The following is an 11,190-nucleotide window of genomic DNA, read 5'->3' as shown; positions in this document are numbered from 1 at the left end:
GTGAGAAACTAAGGGTACTTTTGGAAATGCAGGGGATGCCTGAGACCTGTGGCAGTGGCTGGCACAGGCTTCTGCAATGGAATCATGCATTTAATTTTCCAGAGTCAGAGAAGTGTTCGGATTCTGGGGAAAAATATTTACCACCTAAAAAAAAAAAAAGTCACATTTTGTATTGCTTTCAGAAAAATGGGCTAAATGTACTAATTTACTTTACTTCCTTTTTTCTTTTTTTTTTTTTTTTTTAATCTAGGAGTCAGCTGTTCCAGGAATGGTGAGAGATAGCTCATATGACTAGGAGGGTATCCGCAGCGTTAGGCAAGGCTAACTGGGAAATATGTGGGAGTCAGGATGGAGGAAGAGCTCATTTACCTGCTCCACCACATCCATGCTGGAAGAAGTACACACTTCCTTTCTTTCTCAAGTCATCCCTTCAGGCAGCAAGAAAGGAAACTCATTTGAGTTGATTAATTTAATTTTCAGGGAGTTCTTCTTTTGGGTTTCATGAACAGAAACCTGGGTAGACTGGGTAAATATTAGCCTTTAGAAGACAGTTTATTCACCTAAGAAAGTGTCATTTCAGCCTACTGAAATAAGTTCAAGACCAATATGACCATGAGATGCACATCTTGGGCAGGATTGATGGTGGAAATCGGCACATGAGAACCTTATGAAATCATTTCACAAGGGCTTTTCTAAATAAAATACAAATAAAATAGCTGAAGGGCCTCAGAAGAGAATGAGACCAGCCAATAAAGGTCAAGGTGTGGGTCTCTTTTCCCAAGTAACAAGTGATAGAATGAGAGGAAATGGCTTCAAGTTGTGCCAGGGAAGGTTTAGATTGGATATTAGGAAAATTTTATTCACTGAAAAGGTTGTCAAGCATTGGAGCAGGCTGCCCAGGGAAGTGGTTGAGTCACCATCCCTGGAGGTATTTACAAGACATGTAGATGTGGCACTTAGAGACATAGTTTAGTGGTGGACTTAGAAGTGCTAGATTGTGGTTGGACTTGATGATCTTAAAGGTCTTTTCCAACCTAAATGACTCTATAATTCTTTGATTCTAATTTAGGCCAACATCCTGGAGGACTTCAAAAGTGGTTGCCAGAAACTTGACATTCAAGTCAGTGCTCTGCAGGGAACAGGGCAGTGGCAGGACTTGGGGAGCCAGACTTGCCTGAACTGAGAGCTGATTTTATGTGTTGTGCTGTTTCAAACTCAGAAACTATTGTATCCAAGATGCAAAAATCCATCACTGGGGCAGCATCCAAAACATTTTATTTTTGAAAGAGAAGCAGGTCGGACACTTCTGTAACCGCAAGAGCCAGAGGAGGGGGAGCTAAATCAATGCTGATTAGAAATGAAGCAACTTTGCAGCTTTGTTTCTCCAAAGCATCTCTATTATTTTCATCCCTTCTCCCATTAGAGTCTTCATTAAGGTAATTATTTGACATAATGCACCTCAATGAGATTAAATTACAGAAGTGAAGTGGCAGATGCAGCCAGATGCACCAAATTCTCTCAGCTTCTGAAGTGCTTGAAACAAAGTAGGTCTGGATTATTTTTTTTTTTAAAGCATCCATCTGACAAAACCATGGGGTATTCATCTCCCCAGGTTGCTTGATTCCCTGCTGTTCTGATGATTAATCCAAGAACCTTTCTGCCTCTACAGCAGCTAAGGGGGTTTGTCATGACGTTTCTGTAGAAAATGCTCTATGTTTTTCTGTTTTGGGAAAGTTAAAAGATTTCCGTGTGCCCATTAAGTAGCCAAAATTTTCTGGAGCCAGGGGTTAAAATAGCCAGGACAAGAACAGAGGAGTCCCTTCAGCCAGCAAACCATCTGAGCAGCATGCTGCCTTCCAACAAACACGTCTTTAAAAAAAAAGATTTTCTTTGGAAGACTCATCTTTTTGGCAAGAGATGTGCATTAAGAAATTTCTTTAAAAAATAATTATTTTTTTTTTATGCCCAGAGACACTTAGGAAACTTCCTCGAGCAATGTCCAGTTCCTCTCTTTGCCTTCCGAGGGAGGTCTTCAGAGGAGACTGGGGCACAGCGAGAGGAGGCTGAAATGATGACGTGCTAGAGACCAGCATGGACTGGCTTTGCTTTAGAGATGGGCCCTCCAGGTTCAGCTGGGGCTTTGGATGAGACCACAGAGATGGACTAAGAGGACTAAGTACCCCTCAGAGTGTCCCTTTGCATCCTTCAGACAGGTGCTGCCCAGCTCCCAGCCAGGGCAGCTGAGCAGCATGTGAAGCAGCTCCTGAAGCACCTGTTTTCAGCCTCAAAAATAATTTTTATAGGGAAAAGCTGACCTCAGCGCAGTTCTTCCCCTCTTCTCTAGTGTCTCCTTCAGCTCCCGCTAAATTTTAACGACTAAAGACTAATCCTGGGAACTTTGCACTTCTAGATTGTAAAATTCAGCACTAGACAAGCCTTGATTAGCGTAATTACATCTGTTTGAATGGATAATAATCAGTGTGAGGTGCTGCCACTCTGCCTCCAGAGTTGCAGCCTTCATAAACCCTTCAAGAAGCAGTGATGTGCTCCCATTTCCACTTTGCAAAAGAGGCTAAGGACGAGATTTTTATCGAGTTCTTCGGTGAATATCACACTAGTTTCCGCAGGTTCAGTGACAGGGAACCATGGGCAGCAGAGCCCTCCTTTGGACATCCGCTGTAGGAGACAATGTGTTGTGCCCCATGTGCCATCCATCTCCATGGCCTCGTGACTGCTTTTGCTCTAATAGTCATGTAGAAATCAGGGAAGAGTTTGTGTTTGGAAGGTGAACACCTTGTGAAGCACCGGTGAGAAGATGAGTGTTGGGTGGTAGCCCAAAAACTGGTTTTTGTCACGGCCATGCTGAGGTTTGTTACTTAGAAAGGATAGTAATAAACACTGTGCCTGTGCTGTGAAGTGTCATCTCAGTGTCAGAAGCATTTTTTTTTTTTCAATTGTAGGAAGGAAAAAGTTGCTTTGGTACCCATTATGGTTATTTTAGAGGGGTGGTTGTACTGATGTTAAAACCTATATGCTGAAGGCTGATATACTTGAGTATCACTGAATCAATGCACATGAAAAGGTGTCAGTCAACACGAGTACTGTTGCTTGAGTTGCTATCATCAAATATAGATATGTATCATACATAGTTAACTGATTAATCTGTTTTGAAGAGAAAAGGGATGTTGAAAGCCGACTTTTTGCCGTTATGCCACTTAACCCAGAGCCTGGATTTTCATGTAAGAAACTAAACCCAGGGAACTGTGGCAAACGTGATGCTTGAGTGGGAGACTCGTGGAAGAAGAGCTCTGATTGGTTTCCAGCCTGCAGGACCAGGGAGAAATCATGGGGAAACCACAGGTATGGAGTTACACCTAAAGAAGTGAGTGATGGAGGTGAGACCTGGGGCAGCCTGTGCAGGGCGAGCAGAAGGGACCTGCCAGCATGGCTGGCAGGAGCTTAGTCCCTGCAGTAACTTGATTTTTCGCTTCCCTTGGGGTGTCAGCAGGACCCAAGGAACAGAAACGGGAAGGGAGGCCCTGAGGAGCAGAGGGTGCTCCGATGGTCCCTGCTTCAGCAGGAACAGCTTGTGCAGCACATCAGCCATGTTGTCCCTGGTGCCGAGTTGGGCTGTGATGCATTCCCTGGGCAAGGGGGCTGGTGGGAGGTAGAGCTGCTGGAAATTGCTTTGCTCTCCTGCGAGGTGTTGTTCCTCATCAAGATAAAGGCATGACAAAGTAGAAAATGTTACCCATTCTAGATAGTGCCGTATTATGTGCTCGAGAGGTAGGTTGCCTTGCCAGTTTGCTTAATGGTGCAACAGAGAAATACTGAACAGATTTAACCAGCAGGCAAAGTTAATTTATTCACATATTTTTATTGAGTAGGACTAATATACCAGCCTCATTATTTGCCGAGGGATTTTTCATCCCTCAGAGCCCTTCCATACTCCCACCCTCACTTCTGCTCATTGTGGCTCTCTTCGCCTTTGTTTTCGCTCAGCACCACCCTCCCGTCTCACAGGCAGGAGGAAGTGGGGAGTGAGGCTTTGCCCTGGGTCACTTCCACCCACGAGCCCCCGGCGCTGGGTCTGGAGCCCACAGGGCAGGTCCTGCGTGTCCACCTCCTCCGCAGGGGAAATCCCTGCTGAGTAATGTTGCTCCTACACCAGCACAGTGGCTCAGTTACTGTCTCTAACTGTTCCTGCAGGGAAGGATTTCATCACATCTGACTTCTAGTTTTGGAAATTTGTGAAGTTGAAAATTTGGAGTCAGATGTCTGTGTGCAATGAGGCAGAGGCAGGGCTGCGGTGGGGAGCATTCGGTGACGGGTACCAAACTTCCTTGCTGTTGTTCATTGGTGCCAATGGCAGCCCACGTCTTTGCTGATGCCAGCCTCCACCCTGCTGCCATGGCTTGTTAACCTGCTTCAGCTGCCATCAGTGGAAATGTTGCCGTTGATTTTGGGGCAGCTGGAGCAGCCCGCTGAAGCTGTAGGTGCCCTTCACTGCTGCTGGTGGCTGCAGAGCTGGATGCTGCAATGACCCACCAAGGACATGGGAACTGGAGGGGGTTTCTGAAGGGCTGGGCAAGACGGGGGACTTGCAGCTCCTGCAGCTCTCTCTGGAGCTCCAGTCGGAGTGGGGCTTGTTGCTGGGGAGCAAAGACCTTTATTTTGGCCTTGGCATGGGGTGACCATGTCTGGAGTCATCTCTCCCACCAGGTCGCCCTGAGGCTGTTTCTCCTGGGAGTCAGGACCACATGCTGCCTGTGGAGCTGTGTTTGGCAGGGCACACAGGAGCGGACCAGGCAGGGCTGTTTGTCTGGTTTGCACTTGTTGAGGTTTGAGATTTCTCAGTTACCTGGAGAAAAGTGTTAATTACAAGAGAAAAAGGCCCACTGATTACTCCTTCTTGCACCAGTGCAGTAAGCCCAGGGGACAGAAAGACCTGCACACCTGGGACAGGATCCACCCTGAAGCTCCTGATTCCTGTGGGGTTTTGTGGTGGTTTTTTTGTGGGTTTTTTTTTTTTTTGCATGGATAAAACATATACTAAGTTCCTACTTACGGCTGGCTGGCAGGCGAAAATGAATGGCCTTAATATACTGCAGAGCAAGCGTAAACTATTCAGCTAAGACAGTGCGTTAGGAAAGATCTCATCCATAGCCACAAATCTGCATCTACCATCAGACAACCAAGCAAAAAAAAAACCTCCCTCCAGAAGTATTTCCTGATTTTTAAGCAAATCTCATTTTTATTACATTTATCCTATCTATAGTATCTGCACAGTAGTTGCAATGAAGAAGCAAAAATTACATGCACCAAGCTTGAGCAAAGGAAATATTAGCGAACACAAATAAAAGCTATTTCATAGCATTGTGCATGCTCTGCTGTGGATGCGTGCCCTTGCTGGCAGCGCCATGCAGCGTACCCAAGGATGCATCAGCAAACACAAGAGCCTCCTCCCAGGCTGTGAGGTGCTGGTGATTTGTACCACGGTCAAAAGTGTCCGATGCAGCCTGGCTTCAGCAAAGGAAAGCAAAACAATGCTGATGCAAAGCCTTCCAGGAGCAAAGATCTTCTCTTTCTTTGATTCGACCGCTGAAATCTCTTGCTTTGCAGAAGCTGATGCTGTGGCTGGCCACAGAGAACAGCTCTGTGTGTCCCCAGAGCAGCTCACTGCAAGTCAGGCCAGCTGGCACCCTGCACCCACGGGGTGCTGCCAACAGCACTGGTGCCCAGCAGGAGACGGTCCTGAATGGTTAATCCCATCTGCAACTTCCATAGAACAAGCAAAAACTCCCAGCAGCAATCAGTAACGATGCTCTTTGCGAGTCTGCGTCTCTGATCAGTGCCGTGACGGGCGAGCCTGGGCCTTCAGTGAGCTGCGCCTGGCACAGGCAGGGAACAACTGAAATTTAGCATTTATTTGAGAGTGCTTTGTGCGTGAGAAGCTGTGTTCGAAGGCAGCTCCAACAGGCCAAGCACGGCACAGCCACCCAGCAAGGGCAGCTCTGGCACAAAGCATTTACCTTTCAGACAAGGGTGGCAGAGATGAGGAAATTCCTCGAAGCCTTAAAGACAGTTGGTGATGGGGAAAGCCTCTTTTGGATGGGAGTTTTCCCTGCCTTTCCCACAAAGACAGCCTACTCCAGCCTTGGCTGGGCTGTGAGATGCCAAAACAAGAGGTACGAAAAAGAAGGAAGATTATCTTCAGAGGTTAAGAGGTGATGAACAAACTGCTCTCTAAGTGCAAAGGTGGCCAGAGGCTGATTTGAAGCAGCAAAGAGATGTCAGCACCACATTATCCTGAACTGATGCTTGGTACTGGTGAAAAGTGACTGTTTCCTGGCTTGGGGTTGAAACCACAAGTTCATAAGCCCCCAGGACCACTGCACACCTGTGGGGTCTGGCGTCTTCACTGGGCTGGCAGATGAGATCCAGGACTATGAGAACCAGTAGCTGATGACCAGACATCCCATCACTTCTAAAACGATAACAGATAATTATCTTGAAGCAATTGCCACGATATGTCATGTGAACCAGGAGCTGGCATCACAGCTGGTCCTGGTTCTTTTAAGCAAATTCTCTTAGAGACCAACATTTTTTCCAAGGAGGAACCAAAATGTGTCAAAATGAGTCGGAGATGTGAGACAGCTGCAGAGAAGGGAGAGATTTGTAATTCATACAGAGAATTTCCCTAGTCCTGCCTCTTTTGAATGCAGATGGTGTCACGATTTCGCTCTGAAATCAATGCCTCACATTTTGCAACTGAAGATTTCCAAATTAGGTGTAACAGGCCTTCATCCTGCAAGAAAAGGCGTGCAGATGAGGAAGAGCAACGCTGGGTATTGCAGAAGACTGATACAGCAGCCCATCCTCCAGGCACCTTTCTCAACTCCCTAACTTCCAGGACTGTGCATATCACTGATTTCCAAAGGTGATGGGAGATTTGTCCTCCAGCTCACTCTCCAGGCACTCAGAGAAGCCCCAAAATGTGTGATTTCAGCCCACAGCTCCAGTGGTTCGTGGGGCACATGAGATGTCGTAGTACAGTGAGAAGATGCTGAGGAAATGGAGTTGGCCTGAGGTTTGCCCCCATCACTTTGCAGCCCTTCCCAAGGACCAGGGCAGAAGCAGTTCTGGGTTTCTTTGCAGGTGAGCAACTGAGGAAATAAAATCACCAGCAGAGATGTTTTCAACATGCTAACATAAGGTGGAAAAAAGTACTGCGTGCCCACATGTTTCTTATTTAAATGCTGTTCCAGTCAAACCTTCTGTAATTCCTCATCCTACCTGGAAATAGCTGGGGAGGTGCTTTCATATCATAAAAGAGAGAGAAGCCAATTCTGTTAATTTATTTCCCAAGAGATTTAAAAAAACCCACAGTGGTATGAACAGTCAGGGGTGATCCATGGCTTGGATGGGAAATTTTCCTTTGAAGTAGGTTAAGAAACTGAAACGGCCAAGTTCAAAGGCTGAAAGCTTCCTCTTGAACTAGTTGGAAATATTCCGTGGCTGTTCAGATAATAAAGCAAGAAGTCTGCAAATTACAGGAAGGAGCAGGTTGTAGCCGAGGGCTCGACTGGGCTGAGTCACATCTTCCTTTTACCAATGGAGAGAAGAAATTGCTCCATGTGCCCGATGCTTCATGCTCTGCACTCCCAGGGCATTTGGCAATGCCAGGTTCATGACCTCAGTTAGATGAGTGTGGGGCAGAGGGGAACTGTGGTCCCATCTAGCCCTTTCCTAAAAAAAAAAATAATAGGTGCCTAAAACCAGGGTGGGTTTTGCTCTCTAGTGATGTTGCACGTGAGGTCCCGGGCTCCGCAGGAGGCGAGCACGGTGCTCCCGACGGGGCTGACAGGAGGAAGGAGCTTTCTGTGGCATTGAAACAGATTCATCTCAGAGTGGGGAGAGCTTTATCCTCTGGCTGGACACTGCCATGAGCAGTGCCCGCAGGAAAAATTGAAAAATGACCAAACGCCACAATCAGTTGAAACTCTTTGAAACCACTAATTGGGAGGAGGCTGCCCAGCAGCGAGAGCTGCTGTGATTTCACCCGCTGTGCTTTGAGATTAACCGTATCGGCAGAATTAGTGGGTAAAGCATCATCCCTGCAGCACCGAGGCGTGAAGGCAGGTGGATTAGAGATGCTTGTTTGGAGGGAGCAGGATCAGAGAGGTGAGCTTCAGCCAGGCGTTCTTCTGCACTTTCATATCCTGGGCAGTTGGATATGTGATGGAGTGAATGATGGAGTGAGTTCAGTGATGGAGAACTTTATGGACACCAGTTCAAATGGGTTCTTGGATATTTGCATTGAGCACTTTGCCATCCCCATGGTGAATGTACTGTCATTGCCCAGGCACTTCTGCTGGGAAAGGCGAAGGGCACACTGCTCGGTGTCACCCCCCAGACCTGGACACCAAGCCAGGGTGGCCTCTTGTCTCCTGATGCCCGTTGTGGCCCTGCGCTGGTGGAAGGGGACCAGGAGCAGAGCTAACGGCTGCTGCTCCTCTCCCGGGGCTGTGCTCGTCAGGCGAGCAGCATGGAGTTCTACTGAGTGCTTGTTGTTACAGTGTTATGGGGTTGAAATTTAGATGTCACAGAATCTGAAATAAGCTATAATTACAGTCTAACTATTCTGCCAGGAGTTTCTTCTTTCATAATATCGCATGCAGTGCTTTTGTCTCCCCTCAGCGTTATTGCTGCTATTATCCCCCCAGGATGCCGCTCCAGCACCTCATCCACTCTGGTGACTGTTTTTGGGAACTGCCTATTTCTGTCATCCTCGGGATGAGCGCTGGGCTGCGGGAGTCAGGTCAGATGTGACACAGCCCGTGCCCAAAAGGCTCTTCGGTTTTCACATTCAGCACAGCCTCAAGCCTTGCTGGATTTGGTAAAGGCTCAGCTTTGGTTACCCAAACCACAGTTTCCTCTTACAGCCATCGGTTTCCGTGCTGAGTGGGAGACCTGGGAAGAGTGGGACTCTCCGGGCTCCCCCTTCATGGTGCTGCCCTGAAAGCCAACACCTCCACCTGCTCCTCTGGCTTTTTGCTCGCCCAGGCAGAATTCCTGGTGAGCCAGGCACACCAGCGCGAGCGACAGAGCTTCTTAGCAGCAGCAAGGGTTGTGAACCCCGACTCCGTGCTGAGGGTGATGCCTCAAGCCCTGGAGGGTCCATGGGGTGTGCAGGTGATGCTGTGGGTACTGGGCTTGGTGGGAGAGGAAGGGACTTTGAGCTCCTTCTCCCATGGCTGAATTCCCTCCGGGCACCTGCAGCTGCCCCGGAGCCAGTGGTGCTGGTGACACGGGGCAGGGAACCCCTTGCCACACAGAGTGACAATGTTTGTTTTCACAGCCTTTGTAGAGACACATCGTGCCCTGTGCTCGCTGGGCTTCACTCAAGCCAAACGCCTGCAGCATCAGGGGTTTGAGAGTGTGGGGAAAGTGATGCCCCAGGAGCTGCACAAAGCATCCTGTCCCGCACTGTTATCCTCTGCAGAAATCCCCAGCAATTTGGTTCGTTGCACTTATCAAATCAGTCCAATGCATATTACTGCAGAGTAATTTTTTTTACTATTCAAGCTGCATATCTAAGAGCTCAGCTCTTCCAGGAGTTACTTGGAACAGAGTCTGAAGGATGTACCTATTAAAATGTTAATAAGGACAGCTCACAAATAAGGTATACTCCAAAAGGATGACTTAATTTGGGATGCTCCTGGCTGTACGAGGCGCTGCTGGATATGGAGGACTGAGCCTGGGGCACGGGGAGGCAACATCCATCATACTTACTTACAGCTCCAAAGAAGAGCAGCCTAATTCTCCTTCGTTATTAAAAATTTACCCTGTGACCCAAAGCTGACCTCCTCACGCTCTCCTGCATCAGTGAACAACTGCTGCATTGGTCCATCTGTGCAGTATTTTAATTAAATCTGACTGCATAAAGCTGGCCAAGAGAAGGTGATGCTGCTCCAAGGGGCAACAGGTTATCTCCTTCCCTCAGGCTCCAGGGGATGAATCTAGGTTTGCAACGACTCTGAGGTGACATTTCTGGGAGAAGATCAGCAAATATCACCTATTATTGTATTAAAAATTCTTACCTTTTTATTCTTTAGTGAGCAAAACCTGATGCTGTTGGCAAAAGGACACCTCCTGAAGTCTGCTCCCCATCACCTGTGCAACCAGTGGAACAATCTCCTCTGACAGCAGCTCCCTGCTTCAGAATTTCAGGTATTTACACCAGAGCTGGAGGCAGGAGGCAGAGCTGAAACTTTCCCATGCCCATGCACTCACACCCCAGCTGTGGCTCTGTGGGGAGCTTTGCCTCGGAGCAAAACCAGCGCAAACATGCGGTGTGAGCCATTTAGGGTTCCTGCCACTGGCAAGAGGCTCGGGAACATCTGACCCTGGCCAAGCTCCTCTTTTGCAATATCTGTTTTCATCTGTTTGCTAATGTCTGCACAGTTAGTGGCTTTTCCTTGAGGACTCAGGCTGTGAACACAGCAGGGAAGCAAGGGAGGGGTGAAGGAATTTTTTTCCCTCCTCGGTTTGTGAAAGTGGCCTCACTTTGCTTTCTTTAAAAGCTCAAATTATATTTACTAGCTGAAGAAAAATCACCAATTTCCTCTGTGCCCCAAAGGCATTTCCAAGATGGTTTATCATCGATTTCACAAAATATCTTCAGAAGAGATTACACAGACCAGAGAAAAAGCTACTCAAAAGCCAGGAGGCAACTCTGAGCCAGCCAGGCAGGGAAGATGGGAGCCTGAGACAACCCGCAAAGCTGCCTGTGCTCACTGAGACTGGAAATAACAAACCAGCCCTGCCCTCATTTGGGGCTGGGGAAACATCATTTCCCTGTGGCAGCGTTGCCCCGAGCTTGGTGCTACAGTAACTGGCCGGAGCTGCTTAAGCCTGGCACCACCAGGCAGGTTTTCCTGACCATCCATCAGGCACCCCCTGTCCCCGTGGGAGATGCTGCCTACCCCATTCCCCAATCTAGGAACCTAAAGATACTCTTTGTCGTGTTCAAGTCTGAACTGGTTTTCAACCACAGAAAACTATCACTGCCTTCCTCTTTATCTTCTTCCCTTCCCTCAGTCTTCTTTTCATCCACAAGGTTTTCCAGAGGGATCATATGCTGTTGCCTTCCACATCATTGGCACAGATGTGATGCAGCCCAGGTCC

This window comes from Tauraco erythrolophus, chromosome 18 (assembly GCF_009769465.1).
Source record: "Tauraco erythrolophus isolate bTauEry1 chromosome 18, bTauEry1.pri, whole genome shotgun sequence".
In the NCBI taxonomy this organism is placed as follows: domain Eukaryota; kingdom Metazoa; phylum Chordata; class Aves; order Musophagiformes; family Musophagidae; genus Tauraco; species Tauraco erythrolophus.
Note: the sequence above shows the minus strand (reverse complement) of the source record.